We start from the raw sequence: 14,483 nt of genomic DNA on the forward strand, positions 1-14,483 counted from the left end.
TCGAACACTCGTCTTATCGCCAAGAGATTTCTAGTCTAATACCCATACTCCACACTGACTTTGGTCCACAAATTTTTTCTCATCCAGCTGAGCAATAAAATCTTTTGTTCTCAAAGTATCACCTCCATGGAGGGATTATTTAAAAATCTGTCCACAACTAATATTGCCATCAGTTTTTCAAAATAACTCTGAGGTAGTTAAAAGCCACAAACCAACATCTGGACAGCACATAACAGTTTACAGAGCACTTTAAATCCATTTAATTCTTACAACTACCACGTAAGGTTAAGTAGGACGTGAGGCGTTATGAGATTCTCTCCTTTAACTATAAGCTTCAGAGAGGCCAAGCGATTTCCCCACAGTTACACAGTAAGTATGTGACGAAAAGTCAAACCAGACTTTGGTTCTAAACCCCATGTTCTCTCCTCTACACCCGCACAGGGATTCTCCTTCCCTTGTTTCAGATGGAGAAATTGAGGCCCAGAGAGGTTAAGACCATGCCCAATGTCACCCAGCAAGACTGGCCTCCAATGGTTGCTCCAGGAACCCAAGTTGGAGATCTGTTTGTAGATTTCCCTGGCTCAGATAATCAGTGCAGACCATGTCGGTGGACCAAGAGGACAGCAACAAGCCAAGAACTAAGGACGTCACCGGGGGCAGCGCCTGGCCTTGATGCCAGCAGGCTTAGCAATTTCTACTACCTTGTGCCACTTGGCAGCTGGGGTAATTGTCCCTATTACCCAGAAGAACCCAAGATGGTATTTTATTGGGCTGGTATTTGGGGAGCCCCATGTTAGTTCTCAGCTCAAGAAGAAACGGCCTTCTAATCAGAGAAGCATGAGCTGGCCTGTCTCTAACCACAGGGGACGGGGGGTTGCACTGAGTGCACGAAGAGCTCAGCTCAGGCCAAATTCATTCATTCATCCGTTCAACAGAATACTCTCCTGATGCCCTATAATCCATTCTCTACACAGTAGCCTGAGCGGCCTTGCTGTCCTATATACCAATCATGTCACTCACCTGCTTAAAGGCCTCCGAAGGCCTCCCATCACCCCAGGATGAATACCAATCCTTTCATGATAGTCTACAGAGTCCTGATCTGGCCCCTGCCCGCCTCTCAACTCCAGCTCACGCCCCCCACACCCGCCTTGTTCACTACACTATAGCCATGCTGGCTGTCTTTCTGCTCCTCAAATACGCAAGCTGGTCCTCCCTCTGGGCCTACGCACCTGCCATTCCCCCCAGCCTGGGACACTTTACATTTGACCTTCACATCATTCTGGCCTTAGCCTGAATGTCACCTCCTCTGAGAGGCCTTCCCTGATTCCCCAGGCCATGTACTCTGCCTCTCTATCCTAGCACCCTGTTCTCTTTCTATAAGACTTACTCCTGTCTTAAATAATATATTTTTAAATTGTATTGTTTACTTGTGTAAACAAGTAAAACATAAACTTCTCGAGGCAGCCCCTGGTTGTTTTTTCACTGCTGTAACCCTAGCTTTCTGAACAGGCCCTGGAGTATTGCAGGCATTCAATAACTACTTGCTGGATGAATGAAGGGGGCCTTGAGGCCAATCAGGGGACAAAACTGACAAATTCCCTGCTCTCAAGGGGCTTACATTCTGGTGGGAGACAGGAGATAATACACTAATACATCATGATCATAATCATTTAAGTACTTGCCACGATCACATAGCTATTAAGTGGTGGAACTGAGATTCACACTCAGAGGATCTGGATGTAACAGTCCACTAAATAAGTAAGTAAGTAAATAAATAAATATATAAACATTCAGTTGGGCAGTGAACAGTTAGGGAGACGGTGATATGCAGTGATCAGGATGGCGGGGGGTGACAACAGTATCGGATGAAAGGTGCCACTCCAGCAGAGGCCTGCAGGAAGTAAGGGGGACAGCGCTGCAGATGGATGGGACAGGGTATTCCAGTAGAAGAAACAGGACAGTGGTAGAGCTAGATGGACAAGTAAACAGATGATGATAACCCAGTGGGATAAATGCTGTGATGGAGAAAACACAGATAGAGGGATACAAAGAGGGGAACCCAGAATTGGCTTCCCAGAGAAGGTGACATCAGACAGGGGTGGGGTCAGTGGGAAGAGAATGTTCTAGGCAGAGGGGATAGCATCTGTCAAGTCCCAGAGGGAGAAGAGAGAGGACGCTTTTGAAGAACGAAAAGGATGCTCAGTGTAGTCAGGGCTTGGACAATGGGTCGGTGTAGAGGTTGGGAGGGAAGAAATGAGGCTGGAGGGGAAGCTGCCAGGGGCTACGCCCTGCAGGACCAAGTCCTCCCAGCTGAGTCCGACTTAACCTCAAAGGCAATGGCCATGCGGGGAGCTGAGTATGACATACCACGGGACCCCTTGGTATGACTTTGGCAACTGCCTGTGAAATCTATAATTATTTAAAAAGGAAAGGTGGGATGTCACTAGAGAATATGAAAACCTTAAGTTCTAAGTAAATCTAAAATAGATATTCGCCTCCACTCCAAACCAACCAGTTAGTTAATTTAATAAACATCTACCAGGGACTTCCCTGGAGGTCCAGTGGTTAGGACTCCACGCTTCCACTACTTCCAGGGCACAGGTCCAATCCCTGGTCGGGGAACTAAGATCCCACATGCCCCACAGCACAGCTAAAACCCCCCACAAAAACCAATAAATAAATAAAGAAACAAATATGTACCAGATACGTACAATAAATATGTACCAGGTGCTGTCTTACATGCTGGGGACACAGCAGTGACTAAGACAAACAGACAACCACCTTCCACCATAGAGATAAATTCTAGTCGGGGAGACAGATAACATGTAAACTCATGACATTTAAATTAATATCATTTTAAGTAATGACAAGGGTTCTGAAGAGAAAGAAACCTTAAATAATACTTACCCAGATTTCAAGAAACAACCGTGGGCTTCCCCTCTAAGTCTGAAAACAGGCTGTCCAGGTTCTTGAAGGTTCTTTGGAGAAATATGCAAATTTCCCTGGAGGAACAAACCAGAAAAAGAAGCCCATGGGTCCATAGGGTGTGGGATCTGGAGGAGGCCTGTGGGAAAGAGGGATCGGTTAGCCCGGGGCTCAGGGCTAACCCTACTACCACCACTACCACTCTTCTGGGCCTTTGCCCCCGAAGGTTTGCAGTCAGCTACCATTCACTGGGCACAGCCCTGGTGCTGTGCGTGGATTGTCGGTTCTAAGTCCTTGTACCCTGAGCCGTGGGTGCTGCACTGGCTCCTTGGTTAGCCTGGCAGTAGAGGGCAGGCACTGGATCTACTCCATATCAGTATTCTGCTGCCCAACCTCTTACCTGCCACAGGGTGAGTGCTCAGAAATTGCCTGTGACACGAACAAATGAACTAGTGTTCAGGCTTAAGCAAGAGCTAGGTTATTCCCTCCAGAAAGGCACTCCTATTCTTACCCTCCCATCAAGCATCAGATGAGAAAGGGAGACTGGAACAAGGGCCAAGCATCTGGAATTACCCAGGGATGTCCCAGAGCCCGGCAGGAGAAGAGAGAAGATGCTTCTGAAGAGCCAGAAAGATGCTCAGGGACTACCTCAAATAACCTGAGCTTCATCCTAATGGGCCATTTGCCATGTTCAAGGAACCAGAATATTTTCTGCCTCTCAAGCTTCTGTAGGGTGTTTAATCAATCAGTAGTGATAACACCCTTCCCCTGGATGTTACCTTCTTATGAGGCACGAGAATGTATATACTATGCCTGCAAACCAGGAGATTCAAGCCACAAGTCCACCCATATTAAAAAGACACAGAGAAGAAAAATGTCGAGATGAATAGCCTCTATAGTGATCTCTGAAAGGTGAGATACCAGAGACTTTTCTGGATTTCCCCAATATTCTGTCACAGATACGTATTGCTTTTCAACTCTGAAGACAGTTATTTTGTTTATATCTCCATCTGTACAGAGGGGACTGCTGGACTTACGCTGGGATGGTGACAGTGACTGTCTCTAAGCCAGGGGGTGGGGCGGTGGTTGTCCCATTCTGGATGATTTTAATTTTTTCTTTATATGTTCAAGTTGTATGAATTTTCAATAATGACTGTGTATTGATTACAAGATCGGAACAAATAGATACGATTTTAAATTATAATATGGTGTACTGATGCCGGTTCATACTGGCATCTCTTCCCAGCTCTGTGTTCAGTGATGCTGGGAGCCTGAAATGGGCCAAGAGGGCGTATTTCCACCACAGAAATGGAAAGTGCTACAAACAAAGGGATTCTATTTTCCAGGGAGGTGGTTAACAGTACACCACTGGATATACAGTACGATTCCAGTTATGTTTTATTTTTATTTTTGGCTGTGTTGGGTCTTCACTGCCGCGCGCGGGCTTTCTCTAGTTGCGGCGAGCGGGGGGTACTCTTTGTTGTGGTGCGTGGGCTTCTCATTGCGGTGGCTTCTCTTGTTGTACAGCGTGGGCTCTAGGCCCACGGGCTTCAGTATTGTGGCGCATGGGCTCAGTAGTTGTGGCTCACGGGCTCTAGGGTGCAGGCTCAGTAGTTGTGGCACATGGGCCTAGTTGCTCCGCGGCATGTGGGATCCTCCCGGACCAGGGCTCCAACCCGTGTCCCCTGCACTGTCAGGTGGATTCTTAACCACTGTGTCACCAGGGAAGCCCTCCAGTTATGTTTTTAAAAAATGTTTCACAGAGCAAAACGATCACAAGGCAGTACATCAAAATGTTAATGATCCTTGTCTCATGGTGGTGGGGCTGTGGGCCTAGAAGTAATCGATTTTTATTCTTTCTATTTTTCTGAATTTTTAACATTTTCTGTCGTGAGCTTATTAGAGCCTTTATAATAAAAACATTTTTTTTAAAGAATTAAAAACAGTTGTGTTTTTTTTTTTTTTTTTGCGGCACATGGGCCTCTCACTGCTGCGGCCTCTCCCGTTGCGGAGCACAGGCTCCGGACACGCAGGTTCAGTGGCCATGGCTCACGGGCCCAGCCGCTCCACGGCATGTGGGATCCTCCAGGACCGGGGCACGAACCTGTGTCCCCTGCATCGGCAGGCGGACTCTCAACCACTGCGCCACCAGGGAAGCCCAACAGTTGTGTTCTTGATCCCTAGAAGGGGAGTGCTTAGTCTCAGAAAGCCCTGGCCCCACGTGGCCCAGCCAAGCCACAGGTCTTGTCACAGTTAAGTCCCATTCCTCTGACCAACAGGTCTTGTCATCAACAAGATGGACAAGGGCAATTCTCGGCCATCCATGCCGGTGGGATGGAGGAGTCCAGGGTTCCAACGCCATGGACTGTCCAGGCGGAAGGGATGGGCCCCAAACTCTTCCAGCTGAGGGAGTGTGGTGGCAGCCGTGGGTGGAGTGCCACCTAAGCTGTGTATGCTGGTCCTCGGGGGCCTCCACCCCTTGTTCTGATTAGGGACCAGGATCCAGTCTGATATTCTCAAATATGTCTGAGAAGCTGGACTGATTCTGAGAGAGTGAGCTGGGTTCCTGTGGTGAGAAAAAGACCCCGCTAGTCAGGGCTAGCAGTGTCTGTGTGCCTGGGGCCACCTCATGTGCACAGGGCCAGTCCAGCAGCACCCTGGGCTCAGGACATCCCTAATGGATGGAGTAAGTCCCAACTCCCTGGGGGTCTTGCCTCTGCCCAAGTGCCGTGAAGACACCAAGGAACCCTGAGAAAGGTCCACACCTGACCCAGGAGAGCCCCAACTCTCAGGGAAACAACATGTACATGGTGAGGACCCCAGGGAGGACACCAGTCGACGGCTAGGCTCAGAAGTGGGACGGAAACGGTTAGTCTGGAGTGGGACCACGTTTTGAGGCACCACAATCACAATTTTTCTCTCACCAGTCACGTTATCTGTCACCAAAGAAAACACGGACTGGGTTATTTCTGTCAGTAGTGGAGGTAGACGGTCATTCCCAAACATCTGACCTGGGTTCTGCAGGCACCCACAGGAGGTGCTCAACCCACATTTGTTGACGGACACCATAAACGATGCAGTGGGATTTCTTCTTGGAACAAGAAAAAATTCCAAAGTCGGCACCAAGGAGAAAATCAAATGTGGTCAGAATCATCCTTGAAAATCCTTTAAATCATCCTTAAAACTCTGGGACCTGGGTCTTTAGAAGATCTCATGCAAGAATGAACTTTTTTTGTTTTTCTTACACGTGAGTCAGCTGTGGCTTTTTTTTTTTTTTTTTTTTTTTAACTTGGAGCAGTCAGTAAAGGCCAAGGTCAAATTTGATGTGTGTGTGTGTGTGTGTGTGTGTGTGTGTGTGTGTGTGTGTGTGTTGCAGAGGGGAGGGGAGCCCAGTGGGGGTCGGGGGTGACGTTCTTTTTCTCTCTCTCTTCCTCTTTTTCTGAGTTAACTGGCCACAGCTGCATTTTTTAATGAGTCTGCAGTACCGTGAGATAGTCATTACCAGAGAGATAGCTACCCTGTCACAGGAAGGCTGAGGACTAATTATTCTGGAGCCAAGGAGAAGGAAGAACATCTGGCTGAAGAAATCCTTTATAACAAATACAGCTACAGCACTGTTCTTAAGCCAGAAACTCTGAAGATTGTAGTCCAAAGTTAAAACACACACACACACACACACACACACACACACACACACACACAGTAAGACAATCTTGACATGGTCCTAGAAGTGGAGATTCTACGCAGGCCCAATTTACTTCCCACTCTCAGCATTTTAGGAGACAAACCCATTCGTTCTGTACCTCTATCTGGAAGTTAAACTGGAGGTCAGTGGTAACTGCAGCATCTCAGGAGGTTTCCATGGCAACAGTTCCAACAAAGAAGAACCCAGAGGGTTTTGGACAATCCCACTACAGACCAAAAGAAAAAAAAGGGATGTTGGCATGGAGGGCAAGTTCCCATCCCAACCTCACTTCAGCAGCCTGGAGGAAGGGCGGGGTGCTGGCGCAGGGAGGGTAACAGTGTGCTATTGGGGTGGATGCCCAGGCTGCAGGACGTTTTGTCCACATTTATCATTGCGCCCTTCCTCCCTGACTCCCATCCTCGTACAAGCTGCCATCATCTCTCTGGCAGGAGCCTCCTCACCAGTCTCCCGCCTCTTTCTGCCCTCACCCCTAGCTATCCACCCCACAGCATCCAGAAAGTTCCACCTCAAACTAGAATCAGATCATGTGCCTTCCCTGATCCAAACCTTCAGTGACTCCCTTCTCACCCACAGTCACCATCAAGGCACCCGGGCCATATGTAGCGCACCCTTCTCCTCCCCTCCCCTCCACTCATTCTGCTCCAGACACACCATCCTCCTTGCTGCTCCTGGATCCCACCATGCATGCTCCCACCTCAAGGCCTTTGCACTGGCTGTTCCCTCTGCCGGAAGTGCTCTTCCCCCGATAACCACATGACCAACTCCCTTATCTCCTTCCAGTCTTTGCTCAAATCTCACAGCTCAGGGAAGCCATGCTGCCCCCAGCCTCTCCTCCCAATCGCTTTTAACTGGCTCCTCTGCTTGGTCCAGAGCACGCATCGCTGTCTGACACACTATATCCTTTCCTTGTTTATGCTTATTGCTTACTGTTTATCTCTCCCTCTGCCCACGTGGAAGCATAGCAGGCACTCATAAACATTTGCTGAGCGAAGGGTGGTTTCCACTAGGGATAATTAAAAAACAATTCAAGAGGGAAGTCTTCCTGGGAAGGAAGGGGGAGAAATGGCAAAATCTCTAATGGTTCATTTGACTTACTGGTTTTCAAACTGCTCCACAAGGTCCCAGGGACCTCTCTTACTCTGATGGGCAAGAGGAGAGACAGTGGGGAGCCATCCATGCCCACCTCCAAATTTCAACAGTGAATGCCCCAGCAATGCCACTTCTGGCTACACACCCCAAAGCACTGAAAGCAGGGTCTCAAAAAGATACCTGTATACCCATATTCATAGCGGCATTATTCATAATAGCTAAAAGGTGGAGGCAACCCAAGTGTCCATCCATGGATGACTGGATAAACAAAATGTTATATACATACAATGGAACATTATTCAGCCTTAAAAAAGGAAGGAAATTCTCACACGCTGCAACATGGCTGAACCTTGAGGACATTATGCTAAGTGAAATCAACCAGTCCCAGAAAGACAAATACCGTATGACTCCACTTATATGAGGTACTCAGAGTAAGCAACATTGTAGAGACAGAAAGTAAAGTGGGGGCTGCCAGGGGCTGGGGGAGGGGGAATGGGGAGGTGTTGTTTAGTGGGTACAGAGTTTCAGATTTGCAGGGTGAAATGGTCTGGAGATCCACTGCAAAATGCTGTGATTATACCTCACACTTCTGACGTGCACACTTCAAAATGGCTAAGATGGCAAATTTTATGTCGTGTCTATTTCATCACCATTAAAAATTTTTTTAATTAAAAAAATCGTACCAGTCAATACTTGGTCAATGTTAGTAAATGCCACCCCTTTCCATGCATCATCTCATTTCCTCCCAATAATCCTACCAGGTAGGTGCTATTATCTCTGTTTTACAGGTGGAGAAAGAGGCCCTGAGAAATGGATGTCAAGGTCACTGGGTGAGTGATGTGGGATTTAAACTTGTACCTGGGTCTTAGCCCGAGGGCAGCCATCTTAACTATGATGGCACACTGCTCCTCTTTGGTCTAGTTTATACATGGAGGTGGCCCAAAAGATTTCAAACACAATTTGAAAACCTCCGAATTAGAATCTCACTAGCTCCGTCTGTCCACAGGTTAACAACCTGAACCGAGCAGGACCCCGTGGGGCTTTCCTGCGATAGACACCTTCCCCCATGTCCTCTGCCTGCCTCTCGTTTATGGAAAAGTGGTAGTCTCCCAGGCCTCCCCCGAGTCACAAAAGCCTGGCTCAGGAATTAGTGATTGAAAGGACTGTAGTGACAAATGTAGCAGTTGTGCCTGGAGAACTGGTAATAATTTAAACAGTAAATCAGCCATATGGCAGTCACAGAATCTTTAGTTCCTCTCTAAAGTACCTGGATAACAGTATCTGATGTACAGTTCCTGAGCTGTTTTACAGATGCTAAAACCCCCACCAAATGGAAGAAGTTAACTACTTGATGACCATGAGCATGTAGCCCCCCAGACCCACTGGAGCCTGAGGACTGACAACGTTGACACCTGTGACACCCCATTACCTCACCATCAACCAATCAGAGAACTGTGCTCGAGCTGATAACACACCCTGTGACTCCCCTTCCTCATTTGCCTTCAAAAATCCTTCTCCGTAAATTGATGCAGCCACTACGGAAAAGAGCATGGAGGTTCCTTAAAAAACTAAAAATAGGACTCTCTGGTGGTCCAGTGGTTAAGACTATACACTCCCACTGTAGGAGGTGTGGGTTTGATCCCTGGTCAGGGAACTAAGATCCCACATGCTGCATGGTGTGGCCAAAAAAAAAAAAAAAAAAACACCTAAAAACAGAGTAGCCATATGATCCAGCAAACTCATTCATGGGCATATATCTGGAGAAAACTATAATTAAAAAAGACACATGCACCCCAATGTTCATAGCAGCATTATTTACAATAGCCAAGACATGGAAGCAACCTAGACATCCATCAACAGATGAATGGATAAAGAAGATGTGATATATCTACACAACGGAATACTACTCAGCCATAAAAAATGAAATAATGCCATTTGCAGCAACATGGATAGCCTAGAGATTATCATATTAAGTGAAATAAGTCAGACAGAGAAAGCCAAATACCATGTGGTATCACTTATACATGGAATCTAAAATATGATTAAAATGAACTTATTTACGACACAGAAACAGACTCACAGACGTAGAAAGCAAACTTAAGGTTACCAAAGGGGAATGGGCATGGGAGAGGGATAAATTAGGTGTTTGGGATTAGCAGATACAAACTACTATATATAAAAGAGATAAACAACAAGGTACTACTATAACAGGGAACTATGTTCAATATCCTGTAATAAACCATAATGGAAAAGAATATAAAAAAGAATATATATATATATATGTATATATATATATATACATATATATATGTATAACTGAATCACTTTGCTATACACCAAAAACTAACAACATCGTAAATCAACTATATATCAAAAAAAAAAAAAAAGTTTCCCGGAAACCCAACGGGGAGTTTGGCTTTTTCTGAGCATTGACTTCCCCAGACTCCTTGTCTAGAGCCTTACAATAAACGTTGAGCTTTACTTCACCACAACCCGGTGTCAGTAGATTGGCTTTACTACGTGTGGGTGAGCGGAGCTGAGCTTGGTTCAGTAACAACCCTACTTTTTCACTTTGTTTTCTTCCACTTCCCTTCTTCCAGCCAGCCTTGCCCCAAATTGAACCATCTGCTGCTTCCAGCCCATGCTGGGTTTCTCATCTAGGGCCTCACCTCATGCTGTTTTTTTCTTGATGTGGGTCCTCATGTCCAAATGGTGCCCTTCTTCAAAAGCATCCTGATCCCATTTCAGCCTCACAACAGCCTTACAAGGAAGAGACTAACACTGTCCCCATCTTACAGACAAGAAAACTGAGGCTCATAGAGGTGAGGGCCACACAGCTGGCAAATGGCATGACCAGGTAGGACATACCCTCCACAGGCATGTGTGACTTCAAACCCAAGTTCTTCTTCACTTTAGTAAAGGGTCTCAGGAGCTGCCATGAGGCTTCCTGGATTTGTCCAGCCTGCCACCTCTGAAGCCACCTCCAACTTCCCACCAGGCTTTCTCTGCCTCACCTCCTCTCAGGTATAACGGCTGGTTGCCCCTGTGCCTGCCTCCCCGACAAGGAGGCTCAGGGTGGGAGTGGATGCCACTCAGGACATCTGTGCTTCCCCACCTCCCCAGCAGAGTTCCCTCCTTATTCATCCAGGTCTAAGACAGCAGGTGCCACCACTGCCTGCTCCCACCAGACCCTGCGTGACTTTTCTTTATCAAATTTGCTATCACCTGACAATGGGTTACAGGTTTATTTGTTTGTGGTCCCACTAGAGAAAGCTCCGTGAGGGCAGTGGCTTTTGTGGCACATTCCCTGATGGCTCCTAGAACAGTGCCTGGCAGAGTAAGTGAAAGGATGAATGAATGAACACTTACCCCCAAAACTAAGAAGTGACTTCAGCGTTTTGTTTTTTTGATGAAGGACAATACGGTTTTATACAAAGCCAGGTCCCCATATTTGCTCAAGAGCTACTCCCAAAAGTAGACTTCATGACTGAGCACCTCTGAGCAAACTCAGACCAGTCCCGGAAGTCATGAGGGTTACAGTTGCAAGAGGTGTGTTTGTGGCGGGGGTGGTGACAGGGTACAGGCTGAAATTAATCCCAGAAATATACAGTGTATAATTCCACCTTGAGCTAAACCTCCCACAAACCTGGGGATGTCCTGTGGCCTGAGGAACTTGGAATGCAAGTCTAGGCTGGGCTCAGATCTGATGGATGAGCAGGTGTTAACCTGGGAATAGGGAGATGAGGGAGGAGGAATGGTCTAGAAGAGCACGTGCAAAGGCCCTGAGGAGGGCTGCTGATAAAGTGATCAGAGATGCAGCTGGAGGAGGAGGCCAGGTGTAGGTGGGGACCAGACTGCAGGGCCTTATGGGCCCTGTTAAGGTTTTTGTTCTTTATGCTTAGAAAGTGGGAAACCACAGAAGGATTTTGAGTGGATGGTGGTACCAAAGATGGGTCTGGCTGCCAAGTGGAGGGTGGCTGAGTGGCAAGTGGGTAATATCCTGTCCCCAGTCCCCTTCTGCTGGTTGTAACACATGGCAGCGAGGCTCCTGTTTCATCTGTAGCCCCAGTTTAAAGCGTATGGCAATGTTTACAAAACCTTCAGGTCATAAAGGACAGAGTGATGATAAACCACCTAATGACATTTTTCAGGTCCCACATGTGTGGGCCCAGGAGCCTGATCCAGCCACTTGTAGCCTGGTGGTACCAGTGCAGGGAGAGATGGTTTCAGGCTCGTGAGAAATTCTCCAGGCTCTGACCCTGATATACCTCCCCGTCACCCTAACCAGGCCAACACTTGTCTTGTTGACCGCTTGTACCTCCAGCGTCTAAACAGTGCTCATGCTGGGACATGCTGAGCTATGGCAACCTATGCAGTCAACTGTGCCCATCCAACCACTCCTAGGCCTTGGGCTTAAAAACTGAAAAGGCTCCCAGAGTGGCAGCTCTACACAGGGCTGTTTGTGGCTTTGGCCGCTTTCACCCCCATGACAACCTTGGGGACAGGTATTTTATAGATGAGGCACAGGTCACTTAGGTTGTTCAAGATGACTCAGGAAGCTGCAAAGTTAGCCACATCTGTCTGATGCAGTACATGTGATGGCAAGGGTTCTAAAAGTTGAAATGTTCTAGTTCTGTGAAAAATGCCAGTGGCAGTTTGATAGGCATTGCATTGAATCTGTAGATTGCTTTGGGTAGTAGAGTCATTTTCACAATGCTGATTCTTCCAATCCAAGAACATGGTATATTTCTCCATCTATTTGTATCATCTTTAATTTCTTTCATCAGTGTCTTTTTTTTTTTTTTTTTTCGGTACGCGGGCCTCTCACTGCTGTGGCCTCTCCCGTTGCGGAGCACAGGCTCCGGATGCGCAGGCTCAGCGGCCATGGCTCGCGGGCCCAGCCGCTCCGTGGCATGTGGGATCCTCCCGGACCAGGGCACGAACTTGCGTCCCCTGCATCGGCAGGCAGACTCCCAATCACTGCGCCACCAGGGAAACCCTCATCAGTGTCTTATAATTTTCTGCATACAGGCCTTTTGTCTCCTTAGGTAGGTTTATTCCTAGATATTTTATTCCTTTTGTTGCAATGGTAAATGGGAGTGTTTTCTTAATTTCACTTTCAGATTTTTCATCATTAGTGTATAGGAATGCAAGAGATTTCTGTGCATTAATTTTGTATCCCGCTACTCTACCAAATTCATTGATTAGCTCTAGTAGTTTTCTGGTAGCATCTTTAGGATTCCCTATGTATAGTATCATGTCATCTGCAAACAGTGACAGCTTTACTTCTTCTTTTCCGATTTGGATTCCTTTTATTTCTTTTTCTTCTCTGATTGCTGAGGCTAAAACTTCCAAAACTATGTTGAATAATACTGGTGAGAGTGGACAACCTTGTCTTCTTCCTGATCTTAGTGGAAATGCTTTCAGTTTTTCACCATTGAGGACGACGTTGGCTGTGGGTTTGTCATATATGGCCTTTATTATGTTGAGGAAAGTTCCCTCTATGCCTACTTTCTGCAGGGTTTTTATCATAAATGGGTGTTGAATTTTGTTGAAAGCTTTCTCTGCATCTATTGAGATGATCATATGGTTTTTCTCCTTCAATTCATTAATATGGTGTATCACGTTGATTGATTTGCGTATATTGAAGAATCCTTGCATTCCTGGAATAAACCCCACTTGATCATGGTGTATGATCCTTTTAATGTGCTGTTGGATTCTGTTTGCTAGTATTTTGTTGAGGATTTTTGCATCTATGTCCATCAGTGATATTGGCCTGTAGTTTTCTTTCTTTGTGACATCTTTGCCTGGTTCTGGTATCAGGGTGATGGTGGCCTCGTAGAATGAGTTTGGGAGTGTTCCTCCCTCTGCTATATTTTGGAAGAGTTTGAGAAGGATAGGTGTTAGCTCTTCTCGACCAAAAAATTTCACAATTTGTATGGAAACACAAAAGACCCCAAATAGCCAAAGCAATCTTGAGAACAAAAAATGGAGCTGGAGGAGTCAGGCTCCCTGACTTCAGACTATACTACAAAGCTACAGTAATCAAGACAGTATGGTACTGGCACAAAAACAGAAAGATAGATCAATGGAACAGGATAGAAAGCCCAGAGATAAACCCACACACATATGGTCACCTTATCTTTGATAAAGGAGGCAAGAATATACAGTGGAGAAAAGACAGCCTCTTCAATAAGTGGTGCTGGGAAAACTGGACAGGTACATGTAAAAGTATGAGATTAGAACACTCCCTAACACCATATACAAAACTAAGCTCAAAATGGATTAAAGACCTAAATGTAAGCCAGAAACTATCAAACTCTTAGAGGAAAACATAGGCAGAACACTCTATGACATAAATCACAGCAAGATCCTTCTTGACCCACCTCCTAGAGAAATGGAAATAAAAACAAAAGTAAACAAATGGGACCTAATGAAACTTCAAAGCTTTTGCACAGCAAAGTAAACCATAAACAAGACCAAAAGACAACCCTCAGAATGGGAGAAATTATTTGCAAATGAAGCAACTGACAAAGGATTAATCTCCAAAATTTACAAGCAGCTCAATAACAAAAAAACCAACAACCCAATCCAAAAATGGGCAGAAGACCTAAATAGACATTTCTCCAAAGAAGATATACAGACTGCCAACGAACACATGAAAGAATGCTCAACATCATTAATCATTAGAGAAATGCAAATCAAAACTACAATGAGATATCATCTCACACTGGCCAGAATGGTCATCATCAAAAAATCTAGA

The sequence above is a fragment of the Phocoena phocoena genome, chromosome 1, assembly GCF_963924675.1.
Source record: "Phocoena phocoena chromosome 1, mPhoPho1.1, whole genome shotgun sequence".
Taxonomy (NCBI): Eukaryota; Metazoa; Chordata; class Mammalia; order Artiodactyla; family Phocoenidae; genus Phocoena; species Phocoena phocoena.